The sequence below is a fragment of the Culex quinquefasciatus genome, chromosome 2, assembly GCF_015732765.1.
Source record: "Culex quinquefasciatus strain JHB chromosome 2, VPISU_Cqui_1.0_pri_paternal, whole genome shotgun sequence".
Taxonomy (NCBI): Eukaryota; Metazoa; Arthropoda; class Insecta; order Diptera; family Culicidae; genus Culex; species Culex quinquefasciatus.
Genome location: NC_051862.1, coordinates 126,385,289 through 126,400,143, shown reverse-complemented (window position 1 = coordinate 126,400,143; position 14,855 = coordinate 126,385,289). Strand labels below are relative to the sequence as shown.

General features: G+C 37.6%; 1 protein-coding gene across 1 annotated transcript in view; it reads right to left on the bottom strand.

Annotated features, from left to right (window-relative positions):
• Positions 1-14,100, bottom strand: part of LOC6046309 (Krueppel homolog 1) — a 71,341-nt gene extending 57,241 nt beyond the window's left edge. The window contains exon 1 of the mRNA XM_038252043.1: positions 13,132-14,100. The gene's annotated coding sequence lies outside the window, so the exon portion shown is untranslated. The remainder of the gene's footprint in view (positions 1-13,131) is intronic.
• Positions 14,101-14,855: the final 755 nt, after the last annotated feature.

The window sequence follows — 14,855 nt, the reverse complement described above, 5'->3', positions numbered from 1 at the left end:
GGTTACCAGTGGCCCCTTGGGGACACTCCCGGAATATGAGAGAAACCCTATCATCCGACGTATCAAACATCATGAAATTGAAAGATATGTCAATCTACGGTCATGCCGTTGTTCGTTGACCCATTGTGACCAATCTGGAACCGGTTACCGGTGGCCCCTTGGGGACACTCCCGTAATATGAGAGAAACCCTATCATCCGACGTATAAAACTTCATGAAATTGAAAGATATGTCATGCCGTTGTTCGTTGATCCATTGTGACCAATCTGGAACCGGTTACCGGTGGCCCCTTGGGGACACTCCCGTAATATGAGAGAAACCCTATCATCCGACGTATAAAACTTCATGAAATTGAAAGATATGTCATGCCGTTGTTCGTTGATCCATTGTGACCAATCTGGAACCGGTTACCGGTGGCCCCTTGGGGACACTCCCGGAATATGTGAGAAACCCTATCATCCGACATATCGGACTGAGCAAACGACCTAACCTTTAGGCTAGTCCGGGGCCAACATTTACTTCCCTTCCGACGGAAGGCGTGATCATACAAATCTCGTCTCGAAAAACGCCACCGGGACCGTCTGGGATCGAACCCAGGGCGACTGGGTGAGAGGCAATCACGCTTATCCCTACACCATGGTTCCCGGTTACCGTTGGTTGACATATCATTCAATTTCATGAAGTTTGATGCGTCGGATGATAGGGTTTCTCTCATATTCCTGGAATGTCCCCAAGGGTCCACCGGGAACCAGTTCCAAAATTCCCAGAATGGATCAGCGAATAACGGCATGACCGTAGATTGACATATTTTTCAATTTCATAAAGTTTGATATGTCGGAAGATAGGGTTTCTCTCATATTCCAGAAGTGTCCCCAAGAGGCCACCAGTAACCGGTTCCAAATTGGCCAGGATAGGTCAGCGAACATTGACATAACCGTAGATTGACATATCTTTCAATTTCATGAATTTTCATATGTCGGATGATAGGGTTTATCTCATATTCCGAGAGTGTTCCCAAGGGGCCACCGGTAACCGGTTCTTATTGGCCTGAATGGGTCAACGAACAACGGCATGACCATAGATTGAAATATCTTTCAATTTCATGAAGTTTGATATGTCGGATGATAGGGATTCTCTCATATTGCGGAAGTGTCCCCAAGGGGCCACCGGTAACCGGTTCCAGATTGGTCACAATGGGTCAACGAACAACGGCATGACATATCTTTCAATTTCATGAAGTTTGATACGTCGGATGATAGGGTTTCTCTCATATTCCGGGAGTGTCCCCAAGGGGCCACCGGTAACCGGTTCCAGATTAGTCACAATGGGTCAACGAACAACGGCATGACCGTAGATTGTCATATCATTCAATTTCATGATGTTTGATATGTCGGATGATAGGGTTTCTCTCATATTCCGGGAGTGTCCCCAAAAGGCCACCGGTAACCGGTTCCAGATTGGCCAGGATGGCTCAGCGATTAACGGCATTATCAAAGATGGACATATCTTTCAATTTCATGAAGTTTGATATGCAACATGATGGGTTTTCAAGAAAAAATCAAATTGGCCGTTCATCGGGTACCCGGGAACCGGTTCCAAGTTACCCGGAAGTGGCCACTAACACTCCGGAGTGGTTCTGGCAATCGTGTATTGTGTTTTTAGTAAGTTTTATGGATCAATTTCAACTATCATGAGAGTATTGGTATCACATATACGTGAAAAACAGTAAATTATGAACTTTTCGGATGTTCCGGATTTCCGGAACCGGTAGGTCACCTGGCCCTGATATTAATATTTGTGGTCAAAGTACACGTATACACCTGTTGAATGCAACCCGGAGCATCCTGATTGGTTGAAATTTACCGGAGATACAGGTCGTCAAAGTTGGGGTCTCAAAGGCCTTTTTCCGGTTTTAGCCGATTCCCAGTGGCCACAGTGACCAAATCCGGTTTCCAGGTCGGTATCGGAAAGGGGACGTTCTAAGCTTTAATTTGTGACCAAAAAAACCGGAATCGGTCAAAAACTGGATTTTTGTCGATTTTTTAAAGTTTGGGGTCGAAAAGGACCCCAATACCTTATGTGTGATTTTTTTTAATACCAAGGGAAGGTTAATTTTGAAAATTATTTTTCAAATAATAATTCAAGGAAAATTTCTTTCCCTTCAAAATTTCCCAAAAAATCAGTAAAAAACGAAAAATTGTGTGAAATCAGTAAAAAACGAAAAATTGCGTGAATTTGGAATCAGAATATTTTTGTCGGTGAAATATAATTAAATTGCAATCGATTTCAAGAAAAGAATGTGGATTTACAAAAATTCTGCAGACCAGAGAACCATAAGTTCAATTGTTTTTAAAGATTCATATATTATGAATTATTTTGAAATAAGTAATTGCATGCTTTAAATGCAATTTTTATTAAATAATGCCGTTTATCAACATTTCTTGAAACAATAAAACATTTTGAACAAATGTTAAAAGTATTATTTTTTGCAATTTTCGAAAAAAAAACGGAAATTGTATTGAAAATCCCGGGATGAAATTTCAAACAAGCTTTGTACAAGAAACGTCCCCACCGGCTCTAACGAAAACGAAATCAAAAACACAAAAAAATGATGGTAATATTCATCAGGGAATGGGGAAAGATTTTGTGTCAAAAAGTTGTGTAATTTTTACATCAGGAACTGGTGAACGTTCAACAGGTTCCAATTTGTACACATTTTTTAGGTAAAATTACTCAAAAAAGAGATTTTATTCAACCAACCAAAATTAAATTTTCTGTGAATGTTAAAAAAAATTATAAAAAAATGTGTTTTAACATCGTTTTTGAAGGACAGAGCAATGTAACACAATTGGTGATTGTTTCACTTCTGGACCTTGTCTAGAAACCTTAGGGAAGACAACATGTGGAAAGCATAATGATATTCATTATTCAATTGTATGACAAATTCCAAGCCATATTTTCCTCGATTTCTGTCAAATAAATTACATAAATTACACGCAGATAAAAAAGCCCTCTCAAGCATCCCGTCGAGAACCTCGCCGCGCTTCAATTGCGTAATTCCCCCGATCAAGCATGTTCCAAATTCGGAACCCCGCCGTATATCTTTAATTTTGGAGGTCGCTGGCTATAAAATAAAACAACTTTCATTTTTTTGGGGGGGCCCTCATCGCTGTTAACGGTATCTCCACCGCCGCCGAGAGAAGGGTGGCCAAGCCTTCCCTCTTGAGAATGACTGCTTTTACGGGACCGGTGAATGTCATCTCGTAATGCAGCAGCAGCCAAAGTGCAACCCGGTGAAATGTATATATTTTTACGTTATTATTGTTGTGTAAGGCGGCCTCCCCAGTAGAAGAACGCCTTTCGTGGAAAATTTTCGGCACACCTGGCTGGCCGGGGGCACTCAATTCAACGGAGGGAGTGTGCATGCTTTAGAAAGGTGTCACTTTCAAGGCTATTCGCTGAAAACTGGAGCGATAACTTGAGAAAAAAGAGGGCACATATCACTTTTTTGACCCAGTTTAATTCCCGTTGATGGGGTGAAGGGACTTTTAAAACACGGGCGAAGGGAATGTTTTTTACTTTCAGATGTGTGTTTTAGAGTGTAAATTATTCCCAGATTTAATCGATTGATTGCGTAACTATTGGAAATGAAAGCTGTTCAACTTTAAATTAAATTAAATTAAATTTTTAAACTTCTTGAATAATTCTGCACTTTTAACAGTTCAAAAACAATCTTTTTTGCTAAAATAAAGAAACATTGTAGACACAGTTTTAAAATTGTTTTTTTGTTTTTTTTCTTTGAAACAACAATAATAGTAGAGATAATTAATTTACATTTACTTGTAAAAAGTGTAAATTTTTCTGGCAAAAGTAGTGGAAAAATGCATTTGTTATAGGGTAATTCTCCGCAAACTCACACAGCAGTTGCCCCGGCCCCTCTTTGATTTGCGTGAAACTTTGTCCTATGGGGTAACTTTTGTCCCTGATCATGAATCCGAGGTCCGTTTTTTGATATCTCGTGACGGAGGGGCGGTACGACCCCTTCCATTTTTGAACATGCGAAAAAAGAGGTGTTTTTCAATAATTTGCAGCCTGAAACGGTGATGAGATAGAAATTTGGCATCAAAGGGACTTTTATGTAAAATTAGACGCCCGATTTGATGACGTACTCAGAATTCCGAAAAAACGTATTTTTCATCGAAAAAAACATTAAAAAAGGTTTAAAAATTCTCCTATTTTCCGTTACTCGACTGTAAAAAATTTTGGAACATGTTATTTTATGGGAAATTTAATGTACTTTTCGAATCTACATTGACCCAGAAGGGTCATTTTTTCATTTAGAACAAAATTTTTCATTTTAAAATTTCGTGTTTTTTCTAACTTTGCAGGGTTATTTTTTAGAGTGTAATAATGTTCTACAAAGTTGTAGAACAGACAATTACAAAAAAATTGATATATAAACATAAGGGGTTTGCTTATAAACATCACGAGTTATCGCGATTTTACGAAAAAAAGTTTTGAAAAAGTTGGTCGTCATCGATCATGGCCGTTCATAGTCACCCGCGACAGACACGGACGACGAAACGAAGAAAAACGCAAAAAGTAACTTTTTCAAAACTTTTTTTCGTAAAATCGCGATAACTCGTGATGTTTATAAGCAAACCCCTTATGTCTATATATCAAATTTTTTGTAATTGTCTGCTCTACAACTTTGTAGAACATTATTACACTCTAAAAAATAACCCTGCAAAGTTAGAAAAAACACGAAATTTTAAAATGAAAAATTTTGTTCTAAATGAAAAAATGACCCTTCTGCGTCAATGTAGATTCAAAAAGAACATTAAATTTCCCATAAAATAACATGTTCCAAAATTTTTTACAGTCGAGTAACGGAAAATGGGAGAATTTTTAAAACTTTTTTAGTGTTTTTTTCGATGAAAAATACGTTTATTTGGAATTCTGAGTACGCCATCAAATCGGGCGTTTAATTTTACATAAAAGTCCCTTTGACACCAAATTACTTTTTTGAAAATAGTCGCAGTTTTTCATTTTTTTAAATTAGTGCACATGTTTGCTTACTCTTGAAAAATTTCACGAATGTTTCATATATTAACATTGTCAATCGGACTATATCGTTTGAGATATTGATATTAGAAAATGGTGTGTTGTTTGGGTGAGACTTAGAAAACATAAATTTTCCTGTTTTTAAACCTTTGCATGGCAATATCTCAGCAACTAAGGGTCGTATTAACAAAGTCCAAAAAAGGCAAAATATAGAGAATTTTCTCAACTTTTCAAAAATATTTTTTTCAAAAGTGGACAAACATGTAAACTGAATTAAAAAAATGAAAAATTGCCACTATTTTCAAAAAAGTCACCTAAAATGGATTTAACTTGAAAACGGTGCACTTTATCAAAATTTCACTAAAGTACTTTTTGATTGCAAATTTGATTTTACATCAAAAAATGAAGTTGAAAATTTTTTGCGACCAATTTTTCGATTTTTTGAAAAAATCAGTATTGATTCAAAAATGCATAACTCGCTGCAAATTATTGAAAAACACCTCTTTTTTCGCATGTTCAAAAATGGAAGGGGTCGTACCGCCCCTCCGTCACGAGATATCAAATAACGGACCTCGGATTCGTGATCAGGGACAAAAGTTACCCCTTAGGACAAAGTTTCACGCAAATCGAAGAGGGGTCGGGGAAACTTTTCCCGATTTCGTGTGAGTTGATAGAGAATTACCCTATAAATAATTCCAATTCTCAACGAATAAATTTTATTTCAGCTCAAAGATGCTTGCAAATACTTTCCTAAATTTATCTCCCTTGACACTTGCCTAAGCAAAAGTGAGCCAATAATAAGCTAAGGATTTAACATTCAAATGAACAAATTGCTGTAAAATACATGCAACATAAAAGTGATTTTGCATTAGGTTTAAAAAAAATCAAAGTTCCATCGACAAATAAAATTTTTGGCCGACATTTTTGCACAACAATTCCAAATATTTTTAAACTGATTCAATTATGCTAAAATTAATTATCAACGTAGGAAATTAAATTTCAATTGTTTTGAGTACATTGCGCGGCTGTTTCCATTGAAATTTTCAAGTGTTTCTCCTTGATTTTTTGTAGCTTAAATTGGAGAGGTTTTTTTTTATTTTTTGCAAAGGTCTAAATATAAAATAAAATAAATCTGAATGAAACCTCCATATTCTCCGTATTTTAAAGAAGTACCTATTCTTCATTTTATTTTGAGTATGCACAAAACTTTATTTCAGTTTAAATAACAAATTTATTGTTCACAACGATCATGTTTTCAGCTCATTAACAACGTAGTTAGTAGAAGTTCTCTACGAAATCGGTATTTTTTAAATAATTTTAATTTTTGTGTTTTTTAATTCAGCTGAAACTTTTTTGGTGCCTTCGGTATGTCCAAAGAAGCCATTTTGCATCAATAGTTTGTCTATATAATTTTCCATACAAATTTGGCAGCTGTCCATACATAAATGATATATAAAAATTTAAAAAATCTGTATCTTTTGAAGGAATTTTTTGATCGATTTGGTGTCTTCGGCAAATCTGCTGCAGTAGGTATGGATAAGAACTACACTGAAAAAAATTGAACACGGCAAAAAAATTTTTGGTAATTTTTCATTTCACTTTTTGTTTGCTTTTCATTTCTTTTCTCAAAAAATCAAAATATGACCGCGAAAATTCAACTTTGTTTTTCGATGTGAAATCGAATTTGCAATCAAAAAGTCCTTTAGTTGAATCTTGGTAAAGTGCACCGTTTTTTTAATTTTAGTATAGTGGTAAAGTGCACCGTTTTTTAATTTTTTTTAATTAGTGCACATGTTTGCCCTCTTTTAAAATAAAAATATTTTTGGAAAGCTGAGCAAATTTTCGATATTTTGCTTTACAAAAATCGAATGACCGATATCTCAGAGTATTTCTCATAGGTCCACACAAAGTTAAAAACAAATAATTAATTTTAATTCATCAAGGCCCTGTCCTGCTGGACAATAAATCTTTTTTTTACAGGGGGGGGGGGCATAATTCATCCATCATATTTTTTTTATTTTGCAAATTGCAATTGCAAAATGAAATGATTTCAAATCGTTTTTTTTTTACTGCCCTAATACGAACATTTTTTTTTTTGCATTTTTAATATTCTCAAGTTTTTACGAAAAAAATGTTAAATAACTATGTTTTAATGGGTCGCTTGCATTTATAATTGGATATTTATTCGAAAAAAGTCGGTAATTTAACTCAACGAATCACACTCGAGAAGAAAAAAGAAGCTGATTTGCAGAAGTATTACGCGAGCACTCTTAAATTGATGAATGCAATAATAAATCCTTGAGGATAAACTAACACAAAACGTTGAATTTTCATGCATCCTTGTTCTACTTCAAGCGTGATTTAAATTTCTAAATTGGCAGACATTTAAACATTTGCTCCATAATCCTTCCATGGAGACGCTCGGTACCTCACAGCATAAATCGCCTACTGTCCTAGATTTAATTCGCCACCCCAAGGCTCTAAACAAAATGGCATAAATATTCAACAGCATCCGCAACCCACTCGAGTGCACCCTATGCAAATCTATGCAAAAAAAAAGCCAGTCTCATCACCAAGCAAGTCTAATTGCATGCATGTTATGTGCACTCTATTGCTACTGCAGCGGCTGCCCCACCCCTTCCGAATGACACAATCGGCGCAGACTGCAATATGCAACACACAACTCAGCCTATTTCTCTCTTTCTCTCTCAAACTCTCCTTCCCGCTCTAATAGTTGCAATTGCAGCAGCAGCGAAAAAGTCGAAAAAGAAGGAGGAGAAGTTGCAACGCAAACGCACTGCACTTTTTGCTGCAGCAACCCCTTCCACTGCAAAAAAAGAAGGATTTCAATGCATGTGCAAACTGCAACTCACCCTTTTCGGAAAATGACCTCACCCTGGACCAAACTCGATTGAGATAGGACGCACAATTTAAAGCATAAATCAAACCTTTGTTGATGAAGGCCTATCAATTTGGACGATGATTTTTTTTTCGAAATTTTTATTACTTTTTTGTCCTCTCAACTCAAAACGAGAGATAGGTCACGGCAAAAATGGTGGCGCTTCCTCTCAACTTATTTTTCCTTCTCTTTTTTATTCAAAAGAGTGATAAGCATACATAAAACTCACCGAAGCCTGACCAAAAAAGTAAAGCATCATAAAGAGCATGTTGCGAAATGAGAATGCGGCTTGTGCCAGGAAAACAAGCAAATCTGTCGGAGTACGTTGTCGGACTGCCGAAATTCTAACGTTGTGTAAGTGAAGGTTACTGTTACATGTTGGTGTACGTATTGCGTAGTGGCGTAGGCCTGTCGTGACATAAAGAAGGAAATGAATTGGGGTGGGTCTTGGAAAACGGAATTTGATTAGAATATTTGGATGGTTTTGCAATTTTTTGCGCGTCAAGCGAGTTATTTTTTGCAAAATAAATATCATTTATGCATTTCATTAATTTCTCTGAAAACTTTTTTCTACGTGCAGGCTCGACAACATTGTTCTCTTTCTCACAATTTAACTTCAACCTATATTCTTACTAGCAGCTCTCCATTATATTAAGTTATTTTTTAGGCAATTTGGGATTATCAGTACAGCCAAATATTAGGAGAAATTTCAAGGCTTATCATCACTTCTTTTTATTTGAAAATAATATCTTGAACTCAATAAGAGATAGTTGCTGGAAGTTCTGACTCTGTCCAATTTGCAATTTCTCATTATTAGAAAAACATTATTTGCAATTTTTTTATAAGAACTTGCTTGTTCACTTCCCATTAAGCTTTCTATTGCTTGATATGGGTTGAAAACGCTTTTTAGAAGCTGTAAACAAACCCCACAGTATTGATATGCAAACATTGGGTACGCGATGGAAATACATGCCATTCTCCTATTCACTTGCCATTTTATTATTGAAAAAATCTTAAATAAAACATTCCAAAAATCGAAAGATAAAAACACTAAAATTTGATCATTTTTTATTATTTATGCGCAAAGTTTGTGAAATCATTAGTAATCAATTACAGAATTTGAAGCCAGCCGATATTATTCCATAAGTTAAAAAATTTAAACACTTTCACACTCAAAACTACTTTAAACTTTGACATAAAATTTAACAGAAAGTTCAGAATTAATAACAGACAGAATCAGCATTTTGTTCTGTAGATTCTAAGCAAACCCCTAAGTCTGATTAACCCTTAGGAAGCAAGCAAAAGTATTCCATTTAATCAATTTTGGCATGATTTTGAAAGGGGAACATAGGGTAAATATCCCCTTTCTAATCAAACACCTATCTTCGTCATATGAAGAGTTCGATTAAAGCTCCAAATATACTATTTAATATAAATTTACCAGCAACAGCACCGCCTCGAGTAAGCACGCAAATGTATGCCATTTACAGGTCAAAAAGATCAAAGTTAATGCACTTTTGATCATAATTTGTATTTTGCGAGACCATTTCTCATCATTTTGGTGACACACACATCCACACGCAAGATGAGAGGTTAACTGCTTAACGAAAGTCGCCATCGATATCTTTTCACTTGCGCTAACGATTTCAAAGCGCTTAAGATATAAAATTGCTTCCAACTACCGGCAACATGTTCTTTTGACCATTACTTAGTCACTCACTTGAAAAATAACCCCAAAACATGTAAATAACTAGCAAGCGCCATCAAAAAAAACAAACGCGCCAAGTCTTTTGACGTTTTAATTTTGACGACCCATTCCAATCGAAGGCTGAAGAAAACCGAGCGAGAAGCGAAGCCAAGTAAAGAACAAAGGGTGGCCACCAACACCACCAGCAGAACCTGTTGGAGTGAGCCAGTGATGCCAGGAAACTTTCGCTATGAATGCTACTTTTCGTGAGTATTCGCTTAAAATTTCATCAATTTTGGCAGCACTAAGCAGACCCAAAAGAGCGCTGAAAATAGCAAAATGGGTGTGACCCCATCCACTCGCCTGATTAGAATGCAATTGGGAAATATTTTTTTTAAATGCTTGAAAAAAGAATAGCATAACTTTTAATAAAAGTGAAAATAAACAGAAATGTTCACAAAAGGTGCTCTACTCGTTGGTGTACTTGGTTTTAGTAAATTTCAAGGAACACTCCAGATTATCCAGATTATCCAGCATCATTCAAACACGACCGCTTATTAGGCTTAAAATGGTTATATTTCCCCTACTTTTTGATTAAAAACAAATACATATTAGACCAGAATCATCTAAAAATCTAACAAATAGTTAAATCAAAAGAATTATTAACCATCATCTGGGGCGAGTCAGACACATGGCGTGAATTGGGATAGCTGTTTTGGCCATGTTTTTGTCATTTGTATTGGTTTCGGTAAGACCTAGGTTTCCAAATTTGAGTCTCTTAACCCTCTATAACCCAACCCCGCCTTTAGACGGGCTTCGATCTGAAAAATCGCCAAAAATCCATTTTTCAACCAATTTTGTTCTTTAAAATGCATTGGAAAGAAGAACTCTTGAAATTTTAGAAAATTTTAGAATTGGAAGTTTGACTTGTTTTATGTGACCTTGCCAATTTTTTTAAAAATGTCATTTTTTAAGGGATCAACTTTGGTTATGTTTTTTACTATAATTTCCTATATTTTAAGTAAAAATCAGTATGCAGTAATTTTTGTAGTGTCCCAGACTATGCCTCTGTGCATTTTCTAACAATTTGTGAAAAACCAGTAAGAAATTGAAAAAGTGTCTGTTAAATACAAAAAAAAATAGGCAGAATGTAATGATAGAAGGTGGGAGAATAGGCCAAAACTTCCAAAAACAAACATAAACTAAACAAGATAAACGCAAATTAAAATATTAAAAATAAAACAAGAGAAGTGAAGTTTTTCGTTAAACAAAAGTTGCTCAAAATGACCTCCTGAAAACGGGACAAATAAAAATTAAAAAAAGCGCTCTGAAATCGGTGTACCAATTCAGACTCCAATCTTGATTCGCCACAGTTGACAAAACTTTGAATACCTTTAAAAAATAAGCATTTGAAAAGTTCATTACAGTTCTGTTATTATTGACGATGAGAAATAGTCAGTTTTGTCATTCGAAATAGACAGAAAAAATACCAAAAAAATCAAAGAAAACTTCGTAACATCGATAAATCTTTTTTGAATTGTCTAATTAAATGGCAAAGCTGCCAAATCTACAAATTATAACAATTCGATCCCCTATGCTTTCTTATGCGAGCTAGAAGCTTAATTCCAGAGAACACAGAGGCATCGAATCATCTAAAACAATAGATAGGTCTTTCAAATTCCTTCTGATACCTACTGCCGGACGTTCGCCAAACTCAATTTGTTAGCATAATTTTGAAAATACCAACATTCCAATGGAGATGCATGGTAGTTTTTCAGAAAGTTTAAAATCATGAGTTTTATTCAAGACTTCATGCACACATTACATGAAATCACGGCTTCTGGATTATTCATGCACAATATTCATAGTTAAACAATTATAAAGTAAATATCGCGATATTCACATTTTAATGGTACACAATTCACGATTTACTGAATACTTTTTTCAGTGCATCATGTTCATTTCCGAGAAAGAGTTAAGAGTGACTTGAATGCTTCACGTTTAATGCATCCAAAATTGATTCAAGTATGAAAATGACTGGGGTACTTGCTTGAGAAAACTTATTGATGAATTCATAAAAAAAACTCGCTTAAAAACGGAACTTAAACTAAGTTTGATGGAAAAGATAATGAGAAATAATCGGCATTCATATTGATGTAACATAGCCAGTTTCCAAGTCGTATTTCAAACGAAAAACCTGTTTGCCAACTATCCATTACTAACCACAGCTGATATCAATTCAGGCTACAGCTTCACCCTCGATATCTATATTGCGTGTAACTTTTTGTAAACTAAGATTTATAGACTTATGGCAAACGAACACGACTTCTGTGCTACGCCCATTTGACAAATGTGAGTGTGAACAAATTAGACACTAATATCAATGCTTGATTGAGATATGCATAGCCAGAGGCTTAAGGATATCTGCTATTGGTGACAAAGCCATTAAGATCAAGGTCAACATTGAGAAATGTATCTGATTCAAGCGGTTTTGAGTTTAATTAGGTTTGACATGACATTTATATCCATCAACAAGTGATAAATACTTAGTTTTGTTTAGGTTCGTTAATCGAGAACGCCAACGCCAATGCTGTAGAGCAAATTATTTGAAATTTGAAAAAATATTTTCAAACGATTCATTACCCAATGCAGCTCGAGTACCTTTCTGTCTTCCAAACCATCAAAAAATCGTTTTTTATGCAACATCCCCTGCAAGGACCCCCACAACAAAGGATCGTCAAGATGACGCTGCGTTGGCGCACTCAAACTCAACTCCGACAATTCTTCTTATTTGTTATCGTTGTGGCTGTACTTTCCTGTCTTTTCTCTCTCTCTCTCTTTCCGTACGTGTGCGTACTCGGCCTGTACGTGTGCCTTCTGGCTGGTGCTGGCACAAAATATCGATTCTCCCCCTTCCTGCGACCCCAAACGTTCACTCTCTCTCTCTTTCTCGTCTGTCTATTGCCATCTCACTCGCTCTTGGCATTCTTGATGGCCTAACATCCGAAACGATATTCAAGGTTAACGGTGGGGGTACCCTCGTCCCCTTCCGCCCTGGTGGTCCCTCCCTGGTGCCCATGGTGTCTCTCCCGAGCCTACCGCACTACACCCTGCCTGGCGAGTTTTTCCTCCTCGTTGACGTGGTGCGATCCTGTCACAAGGTTTGACGTTTGAAAAGGAGGGGGGGTTTTCGACGAAATTTGGTTGAACGAAAATTTTGTATGACGAGTTGCAAGATGCACCAGTTTGATTGCCTTTAAAGGCAAAATTAATGAGTTGCATTCTAAATCAAGATACATTGTGACAAGCTGCCACAACGGCGACGTGATGCGAGGGGAAAAAACATGGAAGCATCCGCCTCGTGCAAGATTTTGGCGAAGGTCAAAAAATGGCGTATTTTTGTGCGTTCGTGATGTGTGTTCTTGGACTAAAATTTCGCCAAAATATTTGTCATTGACACGAATATGTCTCTGTACACTCACCTTCAAGGGGATGCGATAACACAAGCTCTTCGTGTGGTTCGCGAAATAACCGTTGCTGTGTGCGACTCTTTAAAACATCCCAACGACACAACACAACTGTACACCACGTACAAAAAAACTGCACCGACTTTGCCTTGAAAAACCGCTTAACGAACTTGCTGAACACTACACAAACAGCGCAAAAACTCGTCGCTGACCAACACTTTCAGCTTCGGACTCACTCACTAATGAGAATTTCAATCTCTTGCGATCAATTCTTGCCTAAATCATCACCGTCGCGAACCAATACACACCAACTCAACCTGATCTAATCGCGAACCGCGCGATGTGTGCAAAGTCGTCTGCTAAGCAGCACACATCACTGTAGACATTATTGACCTAGGCTTTTCTTATAAATTTTAGATGCCTCTCGGGCCTCTTCACCACCGAATCTTCCGGCCCCGTCGAGCCGAAGTCTTCTTCGTCTTCTTCCTGCTCCTCCTCGGATGTCCTGCACCACCCCCCAAAAAAAAGTAACGCTAGTCGCCTTTTTATTGATCCGCTGAGCTTCTCCAAATCTCCCAGATATTCACAATTCCGCTCGAACGACCTCCCCGTAGATCTTCAACGCACGACTCCTGAACTGCAATTGTGCACTCACTCACTGATGCTGCTGCTGCTGCGTCCACTTTCCTTGATGTGCAGCAGATGCTTGCGACTTTGATCAGCGAAACCCAAAACTACACAACCGAGTACTTCCACCGTTTTGCTGAACTGCACGTCGTCGACGGCGACGACATCGACTGGTGTACGCGGTAGCGGTACCTACTCCTGAAGCTCCACCACCCAAACGCTGATGATAAATTTCCGCGCCGCGCACTTTTCCGAACTCCGATTTTCCAACACTGGACCACACACTGAACCCAGAAGCAGGAGGGACCCAGCGACCGTCCACACGAAGCCGGGAGGTTATGGCGAAAAGCTCGAAGAAGAGTCGCCCCGAAAAATGGCCGCGACAGGGAGGTGGTGATGACTAAGGGTTACGGAAGGGGAAGACGGGGGGGGGGGGGTGACTAAGGGTTAACGCTCAACGACGGAGCAGAGCGCGCGAGGCAAGTTTTTCTAGGGCACGTGGAGGTACGGCACAACGTTTCAGCGCGCACAAGTCGGTCCGGAGTGCGGTGTGACGTCAGAGCGCGAGAAGTGTGGGGTGGTTGGGTGGGGGGAAACATCGAGGGGGAAGGTGATGTTGGGTTTGGGAGAGTGTATTGGTGAGCGTACTACACATAAATTGTCGGCTACGACGACGGCGGCGAGAAGTGCTCGTTCGGGTGCAGTTGAAGCCGAATCGTGAACAGCCGAACGACGGGAAAGCTTTGGATTTGCGGTTGGAGAAAGATTGAAAACAATTTGCGAAAAGATAGTGGAGCTTTCGGTGCGCTACGAGTGCATGCAGTGAAAGAAATGAGGAAGAATCGATCTGATATTTGAATTTTTATTTTTAAAATATTCATTAATAAAGAAGGATTTGTCCGCTTGGACTAAGTAACCCTCGTCAGTTACATAATCTCGAGGTACCGAGTATAAGGAGTTATTTTTGTTATCATTATATATTACATTATAAACTGATCCTCGGTCCCAACTTGGTCGCTGCACCTAATAGGACCTAATACAAATAAGTTATGAATTAAAAAATCATACAAAATATTTCTAACACTCATCAATAATATTATTTAAAAGTTAAA